Source organism: Vidua chalybeata, chromosome 6, assembly GCF_026979565.1.
Source record: "Vidua chalybeata isolate OUT-0048 chromosome 6, bVidCha1 merged haplotype, whole genome shotgun sequence".
Classification (NCBI taxonomy): Eukaryota; Metazoa; Chordata; class Aves; order Passeriformes; family Viduidae; genus Vidua; species Vidua chalybeata.
In genome coordinates this window covers 505,137-524,216 of record NC_071535.1, presented here as the reverse complement: position 1 = coordinate 524,216, position 19,080 = coordinate 505,137, and the positions used below count along the sequence as shown (strand labels likewise).

The 19,080-nt window shown below is 52.3% G+C and overlaps 2 long non-coding RNA genes across 6 annotated transcripts; one reads left to right on the top strand and one right to left on the bottom strand.

Moving 5' to 3' along the window:
• Positions 1-805: 805 nt before the first annotated feature.
• Positions 806-5,316, bottom strand: LOC128789625 (uncharacterized). Of its 5 annotated transcripts, none has more exons than XR_008431484.1 (5): positions 4,884-5,316; positions 3,498-4,697; positions 2,090-2,257; positions 1,439-1,968; positions 806-1,005 (listed from the first exon to the last, which is right to left on the bottom strand). It is a non-coding gene; the product is annotated as an uncharacterized LOC128789625 (long non-coding RNA). The 5 variants fall into 5 exon arrangements; XR_008431483.1 differs by having other exon boundaries at positions 806-1,532; positions 1,868-1,968; XR_008431485.1 differs by having other exon boundaries at positions 1,868-1,968.
• A 419-nt stretch (positions 5,317-5,735) lies between these two features.
• LOC128790197 (uncharacterized) lies at positions 5,736-9,669 on the top strand. The gene is made up of 2 exons (XR_008431657.1): positions 5,736-5,849; positions 9,473-9,669. It is a non-coding gene; the product is annotated as an uncharacterized LOC128790197 (long non-coding RNA).
• Positions 9,670-19,080: the final 9,411 nt, after the last annotated feature.

Below are 19,080 nucleotides of genomic sequence, written 5' to 3'. Positions count from 1 at the left end.
GCAGAAAGTCTTTTGGAGAGATGAACACTGTGACAAACCCGTTCCCTCTCCTGAGCAAATGTAAAAAGCTCAGTCAAGGCCAAGAGCAGACGAGGCCCCAGAGCAAAGGTTATCACGGCCGGGTGCACCTTGGCACTCAGCCAGGAGCACCCTGTGACCTTCGGGGACACCCCTTAAACACCTTGGAATTCCAGCAGCCTGCTGCACCTTCCCAGAGCCTTGTGCACAGTAAACTTTTTCTTTGAACCAGTTCCCATGTCCCAAGAGCTGTTCAGTGTATTTCCTCTTTGGATCTGCTTTTTTAGAGCATCTGCATCCTTGGCTTGTGCTTTTAGTCCTTTTTTATCATCATTTTCAGTTGTTGGGCCCTGGCCCACACGGCCTTCAGAGGGTGAGTGCTGGTGGGTGGCACATCTGTCCAGGTGTGCTCATCCTGTGTTCATTGGGGTTATCCCACCCCAGCAGGCATTTTAACACAGGCACACTGATAGCAGCTATTGCCCTGAGCTCCGTGAGCAGCAGAAATAAAAACTGTATCTTTCTAGCAAAGCTGCTGTAACAGCACACACACAGAATGCATTTAACAGTTGTGAAAAGCCAATATTGTAGCGTGTGTCTGTAGCAACATGAAACCTGTCTTGCCTCTGGTCAGGGGAATGTTGGGGGTCTGACACACAAACAGCTTTGCACTGGGAGCAGCCACACAGCGTGAGCACCACTGACTGCACAAAATCCCATCCAAACCCTCAAAATCCCAACCCCAAATTATGCTTATTACTCAGTAGCATGCACTTCAGGGGTTTATTTCTCCCTAAGCACGGAAAACATTTTATTCCATCAAATCCTGGATGCCTTCATGCCGGGGAGGCTGTTGGATAAATCCTTTCTCCAGCCCAGGGGTTCGGGCTGCAGCTGTCAGGGAGCTGCCGCCTCCCCCAGGACACGAGCTGGCACACCTGGATGGGAGCAGCCCGGGAAGTTCTCCCAGGAGCCAGGAACATTGCTCTGAGACAAAGAGGAATTGTGGGACAGTGTGAAAGAGAGATTTTCCTAAATCAGACCCACTTCAGTTCACTTTGTTACAGGAAAACATGATTGACACAAAGCAAATTTTCTCCTGATTTGTGTTTGGGGTTTTTTTTGTCATCTTTTCCTTGCATTTTCAAGTGTTTGCCTTCTCTACTGTCACTGAAGCTGTGTAGTGAGACATTTTATTTACATGGATAGAATAAGCTAATTACCCTTCCTTATTCATTTCTAAACAATCCATCCATTTCAATTGGATTATGTAAGAATTGGACTGCAAGATGCCAGGCACAGCCCAGCAGATGAAACACTGGCTCCTTCAGAGAGTCCAGCTCCTCTACAGAAGCCCAGGAAAACACAGAGCAAAGCAGCAGCAGAGGATAGCACAGGGTGAGAACAACCCACTACAAACCAGTACTGCCAAGGGATTGTTTCCAGGCTTCCAAGCAATTCTCTGCTTTCATTCCCTGCTCTCCAGAACTGTCATATTCCTGGTGTGGACAGCGCTGTATTTGGGAAACACTGATTTGTTTTTTGTTTGTTTGTTTTGGTTTTTTTGGATTTTGGGTTCTTTTGTTTGGTTGGTAGGTTTGTCTGGGGATTGTTTGTTTGCTTGGTTTTGGGGTTTTGTTTGTTTGTTGTTGGTTTTGTTGTTTTGGTTGGGGGGTTGTTTGGGGTTATTTTGCCCATTATGACACAGGGAAAGAATCTCTTGATTTTCCTCAATCTCTCCTTTAGGATCGTTCCCTCTGCTTTGAGTTTTTCCCCTCCGGGTTCGTTTCTAAGACAATTTGCTCAGTGTTTGACCATTCACCCTCAGCTCCTGGGACCCCTTGCTCACCTGGGGCTTTTCTCCCTGGCTCCCTCCACTTGCAGGAGGTTTTGCAGCTTTTGGGGCTCACCCAAGGTTCCAAGATCTTCTGTGGGGACTCTGCTCCCGTCCTGGAGAAACCACAGTCCCTTACAGCACCCACCTGTCAAAATATCCCCTAATTTACAGAGCTTGATTGCCTCTTCCTCGCTGAGGAGAGAATCTCAGCTGGAAGGGACCTGCAGTGCTCACCCAGCCCCACTGCTGGCTCCCTCTAGGGCTGAGCGGGAGCTCCAGCGTTGTTGGGGACATTGTCCAAACGCTCCTGCTCCAGGGACAGGCCTGGGGCATCGCCCACCCTGCAGGGATCCTGCTCCAGCTCCCCCAGGCACAGCCACTGGCCCTTTGCTTTCCAAACAGCTGCAAAAGAAAGATTTTACAGAGCAAATATCCATGCTGGTGAAACAGAGATTTTTAGAGTTAAATTAACAAAATTAATTAAATATTTATAATTTAGCTTGTAGAAGTATGTATTGAATTTTAACCTTTTACTTAAGAAACCTCTGCCTGGTACAAAGGGCGTAGGAAAATGCAAATTTCTGAAGCTTCTTGCATAAAGAACAATACCAGAGGAGGCAAAGAACCCAGATAAAGAAGCTCCTCTGTCTCCAAGCCCATCAAGACCGACAGACGTACTCAGATAACACCAAAGGACCGACAGCGCACGCGCAGAGAGGAAAAGTTCAAAAGCTCAGTCATGAGGAAGACCACAATCTTCAGCCTCAGGACCACCGAGAGACCCCCGTGCGACCACCACAGCAAACCAGGCGTGGCCAGAAGGGCGTGGACTCATTTAGCGTGAGAGGCGAGGACAGGCGGGGCCAGGGGTTGAATATGCATGAGAAAGTTGTGCAATGTATTGCATATGGAACAGCTTTGGGAATAAAGGTGTGGGTCAGACTGAGGCTCGGGACACAAGTTTTGGAGAGCAATCTCACCTGTGCCGGGCGCTGACACACAGACCCACTGCATAACTACCCCAGGGTGTGGAGTCTATTTAATTATTCTGCGCATCGCTTCACTGGGACAATGCAAAATGCACTTTTTGGGCTGGGGACAGCAGAGGAAATGCCTTGTTTGGGGCACTGTGCCCGGCCCAGTCTAACCCAGCTGGTTTGTGTTGTCTGCCTGTTTGTGTTCTCGTCCTTCACAGACACATTCCAGGCTGCATGTCCTGAGGAAAGGTGTCCCTGTGTCTATTTTAAAGTCCCCTCCTGCAGAGGCCTGGCAGGTCTAGCACTGCCTTCCCAGGCTGCTGTGTGCTGGTCAGGAGCTGCAATAATTTGGTGATATATTAAAATGTCTTGTAAACCAATTTGCAGCAGGTGAGTGATTGCTCTGCTCGAAAGCTTTCCATTTTCCTTCCTTATTTTTCAGAGCAGATACTTATTATAATACAGGTTATTAAACATCAAAGGTTTACCTTGTCTTGAGACGATTTAGCTTCTTTTAGAGGCCTATAAATGCTTTATTGGGCATGGTTCAGAATAAATATTCAGTTGTAGGTGAGATCAGGACTCGTGTGCTGGAAGTTCCAGAGCTGATGGAACAGGGCCTCGTTTGCCACCCTCTGCTGGAGCTCTCAGCCACCTCTCCTCACCTCTTGTCACATAAGGGCCATCCTCCAAAGTGCCCTGCTCATCTCAGCCCCAGGATCACGCCCCAGGATCAGCTCACAGGGGTCACACCGGGCTGCCAGGGAGAAATGGAGATGCAGGGATGGTGCAGGCAGGGCACCCCAGGGATGAGCCCCACTGGAGCCCCCTCGGTGCCTGGGGGTGCCTGGGGCCAAGGCAGTGAACCTGACCCAGCCCTTGACCCCTGTCCCCAAGTGCCACATCCCCAGGGCTTTTAAATCCTCCCAGGGGTGGGCACTCCAGCACTGCCCTGGCAGCTGTGCCAGGGCTGGACAGCCCTTGCCATGGTGGAATTTTCCCCGTGCCCACCCTGAGCCTCCCCTGGCCCAGCCTGAGCCCGTTCCCTCGCTCTCAGCTCTGCCACAGGGACGGGCTGGGGTGGGGGCTTGCACTGCAGGGGAAACGTTGCTCCTGCCCGGCTTTAGGGATTGGTTTAGCTGCAGTGTTTTGTGAACCATCCTGGTGTTTAACTCACACCCGGTGGTTGAGCTGAGTCCATCCAGTGCTTTTCCAGGGCTTTGCTGCTCGTGACTGCTGTTCTGCTCCATTCTGAGGACATTGAGGAGTTCTGTGCAGCTGCTGTGCAGCAGGGATTGACTGGAAGGAAGCCAGAAAAGCTTCCAAGCCCTGAAATTCAGTGACTGAATACTGACAACTCTGAAATCTTGCCCAGCATGAGCAAGCACCGTGTTTTTCTCAGTCTGTGCCCGTAAAGGATGCAGGAATTCATGGATACTGGGCTGGCAGCAGCCAGGCGTGGCAGAGCAGGCCCTGGGCTATCAGGGCTCACAAACCCACCCCAAACAAGGCCCAGCTCCCAGAGCTGGGCAGGGCTCATTTCCCAGGCAATTGAAGCTAATCCGTGGTGCTCCTGCCTCTGCCTGGCATTGCTGCCCCCATTCCAGCCCTGCCTCCTCCTGCTGGCTCTGGCAAACCCAGCTCTGCCCAGAGAGCTGGAGATGAGCCCAGCCCCCAGGCATGTTCGGGGTGGGGTCCCCCAGTGCCCCCACACCCTGGGCTCCCCTGGCATGAGCCCCACCACAGAGATGCAGCGAGCCCGGGGGCAGGCGGGCAGCACCAATCCCAGTTTGGATCCACCTGGGCTTCTGGCGTGAGAATGCAGGCTCTGACATCCTCATTCCTGCAGCCTCGGAGCCGGGGATCTGCAGGTAACCAGGAAAATAGGTCACTGCTTGCTTCAGGTGCTTGTGCTTGAAAACACGGCCGGGAGAAGAGAATAAACTTGCAAAAGAGGGAGGGAGGGGGAATGACACCAGCAGGATGAGGCACTGTGGGCCCCTTATCAACTGATGATATCCCCTACAGTGATATTTCTGCATAAACCTTACCACAGAGACGTTCACAGCACAGATGCATCCTTGTCCGTGTGAGCCTGAACCAGGCAAATCAAAAGGGGGCAAGTCTGGCCTGTGTGGCACTGGGAATGTGGCTCAGGGTGGCTGTGCTGCTGCTGGGCTGACGGCTCAGCTGGATGGGCTGAGGGCTCTTCCAGCCTTGCTGCATCTGTGGCTCTGTGTGATTCTGTGACTCTGTGTGATCCTGTGATTCTGTGACTCTGTGATTCTGTGACTCTGTGACTCTGTGTGATCCTGTGATTCTGTGATTCTGTGATTCTGTGTGATCCTGTGATTCTGTGACTCAGTAATTCTGTGACTCTGTGTGACTCTGTGATTCTGTGACTCTGTGATTCTGTGACTCTGTGACTCCATGATCCTGTGATTCTGTGACTCTGTGACTCCGTGATTCTGTGATTGTGTGATTGCATGACTCAGTAATTCTGTGATTCTGTGATTCTATGACTCTGTGACTCCGTGATTCTCTGATTCTCTGATTCTCTGATTCTCTGATTCTGTGATTCAGTAATTCTGTGATTCTGTGACTCTGTGTGACTCTGTGACTCTGTGATCCTGTGACTCTGTGACTCTGTGACTCTGTGACTCCGTGATTCTGTGATTGTGTGATTGCGTGACTCAGTAATTCTGTGATTCTGTGATTCTATGACTCTGTGACTCCGTGATTCTCTGATTCTGTGATTCTGTGATTCAGTAATTCTGTGACTCTGTGTGATTCTGTGACTCTGTGAGCTCGATCCCTTTGCCGTGGGAATGAAGATGCCGTGGGAATGGAGTTGCCATGGAAAGGAGAGGTTCAGCAGAGATTCCCGGTGCTGCTGTGGCTGTGGCCGTGGGGCTGGGGCCTCCAGGCACAGAGGTCACTGGCAGTGAAGAGCCTCCATTCCAGGCAATATGCTGGAAATCATCCCAGTGCCCAGTCCAGGATGGATTTGATAAATGGTAACTGCTCCCTGGCCCCTCACCCCATGGCCATGGGCTGTGCCAGGGTTTTCCCTGATGTCCTCCTGTGGGAATGCCGATCCCTCCCCTGCCCCTGGGTGTCCCTGAGCTGTGTCACCGGCTGCAGCTGTGCCCTCTTTCCTCTGTCAAAGAGCATTTTCTATTGGGAAGGGTAATGCCATGTGTGGATGTACTACTTTCGATAGAAGTCATATTTCAAGAGTGCCATCCTTTAGGGATTAGCTGTGGAACACCATTTACCCACCCGAGAGCAGAAAATGCAAGGCTGAGCTCCTTGAACGAGAGACTCCTGCTAACCCTCAGTCCTGGAGGTGCTGTGGTGCTGTGCTGTGTGCTGTGGTGCTGTGGCATTCCCTTTGGGATTCCCCACCTGCCCTGCCCCCGGGCTGCCCTGTCTGAATCCTGCCTCGGGCTCTGCGGCAGCTCTGGGGGGATTTGGGCACAGGGCAGAGCTGGAGCCCCCCAAAGCCAGGGCTGGCACCCACACCTGGGAGAGCTGCTGCTGCTGCCTGTGCCTGCCCCAAGGGAGTGCTGGAGTGCCCGGACTCTCCCAGAAGTTATCCCCTGCCAGGGCCTGAAGGGGCTCCAGGAGAGCTGGAGAGAGACTGGGGACAAGGACAGAGGGACAGGACACAGGGAATGGCTCCCAGAGCCAGAGGGCAGGGATGGATGGGAGATTGGGAATTGGGAATTCCTGGCTGGGCTGGAATTGCCAGAGCAGCTGTGGCTGCCCTTGGATCCCTGGCAGTGCCAAGGCCAGGTTGGACACTGGGGCACCCTGGGACAGTGGGAGGTGTCCCTGCCGTGGCAGGGGGGGGGCACTGGGTGGGATTTAACCCAGCCCAGCCCATTCTATAATGATCATGTGATGATTTATCTGACCTACCACTGCCACATTTCCGGCTCAAATCCCCCCAAAATCACATACATTCAACCTTATTTTCTAAGGAGACACTTCAGATTTTACCTGTTGAGGAATTATAAAGGAAGAATACTCAATGTTCATAAACATATTAAAAATATTTCAGGATAAGTGCATTTGAATCAATCTGACACACAATGGAAAGGAGGCAACAGGAATGGAGGCTGCACTGTGCCCGGCGCTATACAAAACAACGTGGTTTAGCAGCTCCTGGAGCTCGTCTGCAGCATTTGAACCAGCAGCACGCTCAGCACTCGCTGCCTTGGGCTTCCTCCCTGCGCAGCTGAGGCTGACCCCGGCCCCTGCGCCTGCCCCGGGCCTCAGCAGCGCAAGGGTTAACAGGCTGCAGCTGCGCCGACAGGAGAGACCCGCGGCCGTCCGGGTGTGTCCGGCAGGGCAGAGCCGGGGCTGGCTGCGGTGGGTGTCCCCCCCACCCCGCAGGTGGGACCCCGCCCTGCCCGACCCTCCCCAGCACAGCTCCTTCTCCTCCCTGCCGTTCTTCTCCTTCCCGCTGGCGTTCCCGTGTCTCCCTGGCAGTGCCTGCCTGTTCCCTTCTCCCCAGAAGATCAGTGCAGCCCGGCAAGGCTGAGTTATTGCCTGTGACAGCCACAATTTCAGAGGAGCTCAGCCTCAAAATTCCCCGTTCCTGGTTCGAGGAACCGAGCAGGGCCCCCCTCACCTGCACCCACAGCCTCCCCTGGAGAGCAGGAGGGCAGGGAGGCACAGCTCCAGTGCCATCTGCTCAGCTGGAGCCAGGCTGGGCACTGACGAGGGGCTGCCACCGCCCCGGGCAGCCTGGGCATCTCAGGAATTCCCGCTTTCACTGTGGATCCTCCAGGAAGGGTCACATCTCCCGGGGACATGTGACAGTCCCAGTGCTGCTGTAAGCAGCTCACCACATTGCAAAGGTCTCCATTTACATGGGGAAATTATTGTCTTGTCAAGTATCAAAATGTTGGGATGAATATTCTCTCCATGGTCAATGAGGTTTTCACTGCATTTTGTGCAACGTGGAACCCCAGAATGGATTGGGTTCAAAAGGACCTCAAACCCCAGCCAGGGCCACCCCTGCCATGGCAGGGACACCTCCCACTGTCCCAGGGTGTCCAAGCCCCAGTGTCCAACCTGGCCTTGGGCACTGCCAGGGATCCAGGGGCAGCCACAGCTGCTCTGGCAATTCCAGCCCAGCCCCTCCCCACCCTTCCAGCCAGGAATTCCTTCCCAAAATCTGCTCTGGTATCACCACAGTCATTCACCTGTGCTACTGTGTGCAACTGCCAAATTACGAACTCTTTAATAATTCAGATTTATTACCTGTGGTTTCTCTTGACCAAACAGGAAAGAGTCTCTAAGCAAGTAATTGGGTATGAAGCCTAACTGAGCAGTATTTATTTCCCTTTAATTGCAGCTGAATGATTAGAAGTGCTGCTCAGTCTGTTGTGCTCCACTCTGCTCTGTCTGATCCCAAACCATGATGGGTTATTATTTTATAAAGCTCACACCCTCCTCGGGATAACGCGACTCATCCTTATCTCTTCGACTCTCATTGCTATGCTCTCTTTTCTGAATCAATAACTTTCATGTGCATTTGTTTGCCGACTTTCATGCCTCATGAGTGATCTCTGGTTTTTTAACTTTAAATACCTAATTTTTAATGAGCATAATGAGCAGGATGTGCAGATTCCAACACAGACACGTATAACTTAAATGTGCTGTAATGCACTCTGGAATGAAAATGTATTCCACAGACAGCCTAAAACCAGGATCTATTTCCTTCTGCTTTCATTGGAGAGAAATAATTTTCTATTTGACTGATAATTGACTCAACTGCCCAGAAATAGACATTCCAAGGACTTCCCAGAAACTGCTTAATTGAATCTTTTCTCTGCTGTTCCAAAGCATGAAAAATCCACTTCCCCCTGAACCTGCACTGGCCATTTGGGGGCCTCAGTGACCGGTGCTGAGTGATTTATACCCCCAGGTGCCTGCCAGCACCTCACCTTCCCTCTGAATCCGGGCCCTCAGTGCCACCCTGGACGTGCCAAGGAGGAGCTGGGGGAGGCACCCCTGGCCTGCAGAGCAGCACTGCTCCCCTGGGCACACCTTTCACCTGAACCCTCAAGGGCTCACTTGTCTCCTCTCCTCTCCTCTCCTCTCCTCTCCTCTCCTCTCCTCTCCTCTCCTCTCCTCTCCTCTCCTCTCCTCTCCTCTCCTCTCCTCTCCTCTCCTCTCCTCTCCTCTCCTCTCCTCTCCTCTCCTCTCCTCTCCTCTCCTCTCCTCTCCTCTCCTCTCCTCTCCTCTCCTCTCCTCTCCTCTCCTCTCCTCTCCTCTCCTCTCCTCTCCTCTCCTCTCCTCTCCTCTCCTCTCCTCTCCTCTCCTCTCCTCTCCTCTCCTCTCCTCTCCTCTCCTCTCCCCTGCCCCAGGAGCCCCCAGAGATGGCAGCCGAGGGAGCTCAGGTGGAAGGAGCCCCAGGGAGCTGCTGGATGAATCCCGAGCAGCTCATTTCTGGATTCCCAGAGCCAGAGCACAAAGCTGTGCACAATCAGCTCCTTCTCCTGCATTATTTATGGCTCAGCCCTCTCCCGGGAGCCAGGATGCTGAATGTGTCAGCCTGGCACTTTGTAGGACACCAGAAGCGTTTTGTCATTGAGGATATTCTCGCTCTCCTCTCCTCTTGAAGATGAGCCCTTTGAGAGGAAAATTTCCAGTGGCAGGAGGACCTGTAGCCAGGATTGACTCGAGGAACACAGGACACATCCCTGCAAACACATTCTCTGCAAAAATGAGACCAGTTCTGGATTTCCTGCCCTTGAAAGGACAGAGCTGGGACCACCTCTTGGCTTTAAACTGACATTAAAAGGACCTTGTTCCCTGTTACTGCAGTTTCCTTTTCCCATTCTGAGGAATTCCAAGTTCCAGGACAGTGCACAATGTCCCAGGAGCACCTGACCCTACAGCCAGGTGCCAGCTGGGCAGGGATGTGCTGCCTCCTTCCAAACCTGGCAGTACAAGACATCCCCGTGTCCCTGTGCACGTACCTGCTGGGAACAGGACAAGAGGACATGGCCTCAAGCTGCCCAGGGAGGGTTGCAGTGCCCATCCCTGCAGGTGTCCCCTGGAGGTGGCACTCAGAGCTCTGGGCTGGGGACAGGGTGGGCATCGGGCACAGCTGGGGCTCCATGGGCTGGGAGGCTTTTCCAGCCTCAGTGACTCTGGAATTCTGTTGTGATTCTGTGAACCAGCTCCTATCCCAGCGCTCCCAGGCTGTGGAGGAAGGGCTGAGAGGCAGCTCTTGCCTGGCAGGAGCTTGTTTGGCTATGGACCCTCTCCAGAGCCACGGGAATCACAAAAGCTGGCATTCCTCCAGGAAGAGGGGCCAGAGGTGAGGAGTGCAACGAGCTGGGGGTGTCCTTTGGTGCTGGAACCACCAGTGGCACCAAACCCAGCCGTGATGGCTGTGCTCTGACACTTGGGGTCAAACTGAAAAGGAGCAGGGATAGGTGGATACTGGGAAGGAATGTGGGGTGGGCAGGCCCTGGCACAGGTGCCCAGAGCAGCTGGGGCTGCCCCTGGATCCCTGGCAGTGCCCAAGGCCAGCCACTGGGGCTCGGAGCAGCCTGGGACAGTGGGAGGTGTCCCTGCCATGGGAGAGCTCCTGTGAGTCTTGGGAGAAAGCCCAGCTGGAGTGGGAATTGCCCAGTGGCTGGGAGAGCAGCAAGCAGTGTCTCAGCAGGGGTGTGTGGCACCAGTGGGAGCTGTGCCATGCCCAAGGCAAACATCTCCTTTTGTAAATGAAACTGAAAAATTGGGATGCTACAGAAAAGAACCAGAAAAGAATAATTTGGAGCTGAATGAAACGCCTGACAGTATAAATCTGTAGAGCTCAATATATAAAAGTATCAGAGAAACACCGTGGCATGACAGGATCATCCTGACAAGCCTTCAAAGGAGGAAAATCCATTTACTGGCCCAGTCCTTTCCCTAGCTGGGAAAGACAACACAAGGAGCACCATCTGACAGCTGGCACAGGACTCAGGCTCTGCCGTGTGCACGAGATCCACAGCAGAGCCTGCCTTGATTTCCTCTCAGGTAAGCCCTGGCAGGAAGGCAGGACCAGAGCTGTCCCCTCTCCCAGTGCAATAAGGCACTGTCCAACCCCAAATTTCTTGTCACCACTCAAGAGGAACCCCAAGGTGTCAAGAAGATGAACAGTGTCCCTTGTTCCCCGTGGGGATCCTGTCCTCACCAGCTGGACACACCAGTCTGGTGCCCGTGAGGGTGTGAGGGCTGCGAGGAAGCTCCCAAACCAACCTGCGGAAGGCTTTGGTCACTAAAGCTCCCTCCTCTCATCTGGGACACCCAAAACAGGCTCGGGCACTCATTTCCCTACCCCTGGAGCTGGATGATGGTGCCAAAGTGGCTCTGAAGCTCTTCCAGCCTGTGGCAGAGCCCAGCTGGAGTCTGGCTGGTCAAGGAGTAGCAGAAGCCAAAAGGGGCTTAAAGCAAACCTTTGATGTGTCATTGTGGGGCAGCAGAGGGGAGGCACGGCAGGACAGCAAAATTATTTTGAGAAAGGTTGCTTGTACCCACCCCTGACATTTTTAGTCTCTGTCAGTGCAGGGTGAGGGGCCAGGCTTGGCCCCCCTTTTGCTCCCATGCTGCCCCTGCTCAGATCTCCCCATGGCACACCTGTCCCTGCTCTGCCCGGCTCCTCTGGCACTGCCCCCCATGGCACACCTGTCCCTGCTCTGCCCGGCTCCTCTGGCACTGCCCCCCATGGCACACCTGTCCCTGCTCTGCCCGGCTCCTCTGGCACTGCCCCGGGACTGTCCCAGCCCCTCCTCCGGGCTGCTCCCACTCTCCTCCTCCTCCTCTGGCCGTGCCCTGTCCCGGTAGCCAGGCAGGGCTGGCATCCATGGCAGTGGCACTCCTGGCTAATGCCAGCCAGGCCAGGCTCTGCCCTCGCCTGAGCACGCTGCTCTTTGGAGAGCTTTCAGGTGTGTCTAAGGAAGGCTTAAAAGCTTCTGGTCACTGAGTGCTGCCCTGGCCCTGCCATTACCTGCTTTTCTGGTTAATTGACTGTGTTTCTTGTTACCTTTTTTTAGCTTTGAAACCATTTCTGGACATCTCTGCCTTTTGCTCAAAGAGCAGCTCTGTGATTTCTGCAGTTCTGCTGCTGCCTCTTTTGCTCTCCCTCTCCTCCCAGTTCTGTACTGGTTCCCAGTGCTCCCAGCCTGGTCCTACAGCCTCCAGCACTGGACAGGAGCTGTGCTGTCCCTGCCCTGGACAGGAGCTGTCCCTGTCCCTGTCCCTGTTCCTGGACAGGAGACGGTTTTTTTTCAGCAGTTTTGGGGGAAACCTGGTGAAAGACTGCAGGTGAATTATATCATCCAGGACAGGTTCCCTTTCCTAGGACCTCACTGAAATATTCTGATATTTCCCAGAGATTGATTGCAAGCCACTGACGTAAAATCACCATGGCTGAGGCTGGGAAGGTCCTCCACAGCTCAAGTCCAGCTCTTGCCTGACTTCTGCAGGGACATTTTGCCAGCTCCCTTTCCACTCACCCCATGAGCAGCACAGGCTGGGTGTTATCTCTAGTGGCAGCTCTCCTTTAAGTCAGTGTTCCAAGGTGTCCTGGCTTGTAAGATAAGCATATATTCCATTTGCCATCTGTCGGAGGTGGGGCAGGTTATCTTCTGTTGGGCAGTTTTCTTATCTCTTCCAAGAACAATGTCTCCCTCCGGGGAGATATCTTCTGTTAATGGGCTATTGAATGGCTCACTGCATGACTGAGGAAGTTACATCATCCCATTGTAAGATTCTCCACCCAGAGGGAGGAGCCAAGCATCCCTACCTGCATAAAATCAGCATTTCTTGAGACAGCAGCTCAGCCTCTTCACTGGATTCCCAGAGGAAGACCAGGCCCACCTACTCTATCACCAGACCTTCAGAGAAAACTACACCCTTCTACGGGATCACCGCTTCAGCAGCATTTCATCTGCCACTCCAGGAGGAGCAGCCACCATTTAACTGGACTATCACCAACACCCTGACTCCTCAGGGTATCAGGTTTCTGACTCTATCAGTAGTTTTGTTTGTACTAATTACATTTTTTTTAATTTAGTTTTTCCTAGTAAAGAACTGTTATTCCCATTCCCATATCTTTGCCTGAGAGCCTTTTTATTTTGAAATTGTGGTATTTCAGAGGGAGGGGGTTTACCTTTTCCATTTCACGGGAGGCCCTTGCCTTCCTTGACAGACTCCTGTCTTTTCAAACCAAGACACAAGGTGAAACTATGACACCATAATTCTCTGTATTGCCTAAAGATTTGGAACCATTAACCCTCATTCATTATCTCCCAGCTCTGTGAGCAACCAGATGCTTTTTAGTGAAAATCTCCACATTTTTATCAGTACAAGTCCTGAAATTCTTTGTCTAATATGAAACAAATTTTGGACCAAGAGAGGTGTTAAAATCAAGCCACTTCATTTTTGAAGGCATTTTTCATAGTAATTTCTGTTTGGTTTACTTTGAATTGTGGAATCCATTAGGTTGGAAGAGTTCTCTGAGGCCATCGAGTCCAACCCTTCCCCAGCCCTGCCAAGGCCACACTGACCGTGTCCCCAAGTGCCACATCCACAGGGCTTTAAATCCCTCTGGGGCTGGGCACTCCAGCCCTGCCCTGGGCAGCTGTGCAAGGGCTGGACAGGAAGGAATTTCCCCAATATCCAAAGCCTGGTGCTCTGCAGGGTGTAAAAAAGTTAAACTCAGCCTCCAGATCTGCTGCAGACACAATCCCAGCTTCCAGAGCCAGCTGAGCAGGGATTACAGGGATATTTGTATTTATAACAGCTCCTGGGTGAAAACTGAATACTTTGTCATTTTTCCATCAAACTTCTAGTTATGTTTATTCCCCAACAGTAATGTTTTACTACAGCACAGATTTGCAGTTTCCCTGAGCTGGCTGCCTTTAACAGCCAGCATTTGCGTGAATTCCCTGCATCCACATCCATATTTTTATGCATATAATAAAGCAAACCACTGAAGGATCATCTAAACTTTATTTACTGTGGCCATGCTGCAATATTTAGGTCTGCTGAAATAGTTTGGGCATTTTAATTGTGTTATCAGAGCACAGCCAAAGCAGCAGATCCCCTTTCCAAAGGACATGGGCACAGATGAAACTGCTGAATATAACTTGAATATTTACTGAGTATTAAATCTGTTACAGGAGGGTTTGGACTGCTGATAATTTGCTTTAAAAAATTAAAATTTGAAAGTAACAAGTGATGTCCTCTAGAAATGAAAGCTTGGGATTCTTTATGGTGCTAGTTTGCTTTTGTCATGGGAAACATTGATCTTTCAGTGGCAAACAGTATATTCCTTACTTGATTTCCCAGTTAATTTTGCAGTGAAACATGGTGGTTGTGGCTCTTTGTTGTCCAAATGTCATTAAACCATCAGAGGACTCCCATTACAGAGCTCAGATCTTTATTTCTTCCTCGCTTCCCTTTTTCCTTGTGGCTGCCACATCCCTGGAAGCGCTCAAGACCAGCTTGGACAAGGATTGGAGCCACCTGGACTACGGAAGGTGTCCCCTGGGGCAGCTCTGCCTTCACACAGCTGGAAGGTGCCCAGATGTTCTCAGCTGCCAGCCCAGGAGCCCTCTGAGCTGGGCCTTACAGGGAAGGGAGCTCTCCAGAGTTCCGTGGCTGCACAGAGGTGCTGCTGGTCAGTTCCTGGGCAGGCAGAGGTGCCTGCCCCGACCTGCTGCTCTGCTGTTCCAGGCTGCAGGTATGCCTGGGGTGTGTTCTGTCACCGTCTGTCAGAGCTGGGGCAGTTCTCTGCTGCTCTCTGGGCAGTTTTCTTTGTCTCTCCCACAGCCAATCCTCCCTCCAGGAGATCTCTGCTGTTCATGGCCACTGAGTGTCCCTGCATGGCTGAGAAAATTCCATCATCCCAGGGGGAGAGGCTGTGCCCAGGGGAGCAGCCAAGCATTCCTACCTGGATCCAATCTGAGCCTTTGGGACACCACAGCAGCCTTTGCCCACTGCATTCCCAGAGGAGCAGCTTTCTGCCCCACTGCATTCCCAGAGGAGCAGCTTTCTGCCCCACTGCATTCCCAGAGGAGCAGCTTTCTGCCCCACTGCATTCCCAGAGGAGCAGCTTTCTGCCCCACTGCATTCCCAGAGGAGCAGCTTTCTGCCCCACTGCATTCCCAGAGGAGCAGCTTTCTGCCCCACTGCATTCCCAGAGGGAGCCCAGGCCCATCTCCAGCAGCCCTGGAGCTCCAGAGGAAAACTCCAGTCTTGTCCAGGATCCTGCTCCAGCAGAATCACAGCTGGCACTGCAGGAGGGCTGAGCCCCCATGGAATGGCACTGCTGCCACCACCCTGACCCACAGCCTGCCAGGGCCTGCTCTCACTCTGGCAGGGTTTGTTTTGTATTACTGCTTTGTTTATTTATTTTTTTGTATTTTCTTCCCTAATAAAGAACTGTTATTCCTGCTCCCATATCTTTGCCCAAGAGCCCCTTAATTTCAAAATTACAGTAATTTGGAGAGAGGAGGTTTACATTTTACATTTCAAGAGAGGCTTCTGCTTTTCTTAGCAGACACCTGTCTTTTCAAACCAAGACCTCTGCAATGGCTGCTTTTATTTCAGGCACCTTTGCAAATATTAAACTGTGAGGAATAAAAGATTTCTGTTGTGTCTTTTCCCCACTGTGTGAATCAGGAACTGGAATTATCTGTAATGTCACTTTGGCTTCACAACGTGTCTGACTGCAAGGGGAAGGAAAGCTGCTGGGGCTGCACATGAACATCTGTGGTGCTCTGTGGTGTTCCCTTCATTCGTCCCAGAGAGAAGAAAGAGAACACAGCCAGGAGCCAGGAGGGTGTCAGCAGGCAGGAAGGCTTCCCCTCCGGGCAGGCTGATGGGTTTAGGGCTGAGGCTCAGACTCACTCTCCTGCGCAGGGCTGGCAGTGGCAGCAGGGCTGGCAGTGGCAGTGGCACCAGGCTGGCAGTGGCAGTGTCCTCAGGCTGTGGGGAGCTGGGCTGGCCATTGGGGCTCACTCCTGCTCAGCTGGGGACACTGCTCTGGCCTGTTTGTGTGAAGGCAGAGATCCAAGGGTCTTGTTTTATATCTATTCCTGTATTCTAAACCCTTAAACTCTGAGTTTCCCACCCTGTGACATCACACACTTCTGTTCAAACTCCACCCCCACAATCCCAGTTCTGCCATTCCATTCTGGAAGCTTCTCCATGGCCTCAGGTCAGTGCAGGGCTCTCCTGGGGGTCAGTGCCTAAAAACACAGAAAGTCTGAAACTCTCAGCTCCCAGGGTTCCAGCACAAGGGACACTAAACCCGTGTCACTGATTCCATTCCAAAGCCAGTTCCTGAGCCAGTGCCAGCCTGTGACACTGCCCAGCACAGCCCTGGGCACGGGCAGTGGCTCCCTGGGCTGTCAGCACTCTGGCCTGGCTCTGTGGGCAGGGCTGGGCAGCAGAGGAGGCAGCAATGGGCACGGCCTCCCTGCCCAGCTGCAGGCTCCACACCTGAGCTGTGGGTCTCGGTGCTGTGGGGCTGGAGAAACCCTCCAGGACCACCAGCACCAGCCAGCTGCCTCTGAGCCCAGCATCACATCTGTCCTGTTGTTTTTCTCAACAGGAAAGGCTGAGGGGATGTGGCATTCACATTCTCTGAACAGAGAGACACAATTCTGTCTCTCAGGACAAGCACAGAGAGAAGAAGAGAAAATAATCTTTATCTCTGCCCCTTTGTTTTGCCCATGTGGAATGTGGTGTGGAGATTGTTTACCTGCAGTGATTGCTGGGCTGGGTTCTGGTGAAGGTTGTTTGGGGTCAGTGACCAGTGGGATCCAGCTGTGTTGGGCTCTCAGCAGAGTCACGAGTTTGAGTTAGTTAGGTAAGTAAGAAGTAAATATGTAGAATAGGATAGTATCTCTTTAAATAGTATATTAATGTAGTATAGTTTTAATAAAGCTATCCTGCAGCCTTCTGATCTGGAGCCAGACATCAGCATTTCTTCCCATCGGGGTTTTTACTTTTTTACTATAAGGGGAAAAGTCTGCTCGCCTACAGCCCCACACAAAAGGGAGGAAAGGGGAGAACAGAGGGAGAGCAGGGCCCAGCAGGGAGCCCTGGCCAGGGAGCTGCGCCCATTCCATCCTGGGGATGCGCAGAGCAGGAGCCTGGAGGGTGGAGACACCCCCATCCCGCAGGCATTCAGCCTCAGGTGAGCACACCTGCACCCTCTGAGCCCTTTGCAGCACCTGCTTTCCCCACAGTGGCTCCTGGGCCTGGTGGGGATCTTGGGGGGCACCGGGGGCTCCCCATCCTCCCCATTGCTCTGAAATGCTGTAGGACTTCAGCTCTGCTCGCCAGAGATGTTTCCTGCCCCCCTGGAGACATAAACCTTCCCAAGTGCTGTAATGCCCTTTTTTCTTAAACCTCTCACCAGCATACAAGGGCAGGTTTTTTCTGCTCTTCTGTTTATTTTGTTTTTCTCTGTTTTTTGATTTTGAACGCATTATTGCTGGTATTTCCTGACAAAGTCCCAGTTCCAGCCATGAGTGCTCTTACCAGCCACGGGGTGAGGTTCAAGTGTTTGGACACCGAGCCTATGCAGGATGCAGGAGTCTCCAGTCCCAGCTATTTTCTTGATGGAGCACTTTAACAATCTCTTTAAGTGCCCTCCTAAGTGCTGCCTTGGCACTGGTCAGTGGCTGAACACAAAGCTCCTGAAGCAGCCTTTGATCCTGCTCTTCCAGGCATGTTTCCCTTCGGGATCTGAACCTTGTCACCTTGCCCAGGTGACAGGGCTGTCCCTGGGCTGGCACTGGGCTGTCCCTGGCTGTGACACAGCCCGAGCCAGGCAGCCTCACCAAAAGCTCTGACACACACCCAGCTCTGCCCAAGGACTGGGGAACTCAATTTCTGCTTTTGGTGTGTTCATAACGCCTGGGGCCTGGAAATATTCATCTGCAGATGTACATATATACATATACATATACATATACATATACATATACATATACATATACATATACATATACATACATATATATACATGTAAATATCCAAAACCCTCCCCAGCCTCTCTGGGTGTGAAGCTGAAATCTCCAGAGGGATTTCAGTGGCCGGGCAGGGTCAGAGGGCTCAGCAGGGCTGAGGGTGTGCAGGGCAAACCCCCCCTCAGCAGCTCCAGCCATGGGGCCCAAGCCCTTGGTACAACCGTGTAAGGTGGCACTCAGAGCTCTGGGCTGGGGATGAGGTGGGCATTGGGCACAGCTGGGACTCCATGGGCTGGGAGGGCTTTTCCAGCCTCAGTGACTCTGGAATTCTGTAATTCTAAGGCCCCTCCATGGTTTTTAACATGTTAAAAAGCCCCAAAAACTCCCCCTTTAGCAGGTGAAACGCAGCTGCCTTGCAGGTGAGGTGCTGCACCCCAGACACAAGCTCAGAGGCATTTTCCCTGGAGTGTGTGTTCCCTTTGCTGCATTTCCTGTGGAAATTCACATCCTCAATGTTGGGAAAATATACAGCGAAATTATTCATCTTGTCTGCAAAGCTCATTCACAAATATTTAGACCCTTAAATGGTGCTTTGTCCGTTTCATTTCTAAAGCAGCACAGAAAAAAAAAATAATCTTGATTTTGCAAATGGCTTCTAAAAGCATTCCTCTCTTTCTGTATGCCAGTGCTCCTGTGTGGCTGTTCCCCTTTGTCCTTTTCTTTGAGGATTTATGGCTGCATCCCCATTAGCCATTAATGCCCTGTGTTTCTTTAAGCTCTGTCTGAGCAGCAGCCAAGTGTGACAGGGCTGGCACCGGCCCAGCCCACTGATCAAGGCACTTAAATGGCCACGAGATATCAAATGCATCTGAGAAATTAAACCTTTTATCTTGATTGCGTTCCAGTCGCGTGGAAATGAAAAGGGCATTTGTGCAGGGCTGACTGCAGCACAGTGCCCGGGGGCAGGTCTGGCACGGCCTGGGAAGCGTGGGAGCCAGGAAAGAGAGAGAAAAGGCAGAGGAAAGAGAGAGACAAGGCAGAGGAAAGAGAGAGAAAAGGCAGAGAAAAGAGAGAGACAAGGCAGAGGAAAGAGAGAGAAAAGGCAGAGAAAAGAGAGAGACAAGGCAGAGGAAAGAGAGAGACAAGGCAGAGGAAAGGGAAGGCACAGCAAGGCAGGGATGGGCTGTGCAGGAGGGCCCTGCAAGGGGATTTCACAACTCAGAGCAGGGCTGGGATGGCAGGGGCTGCC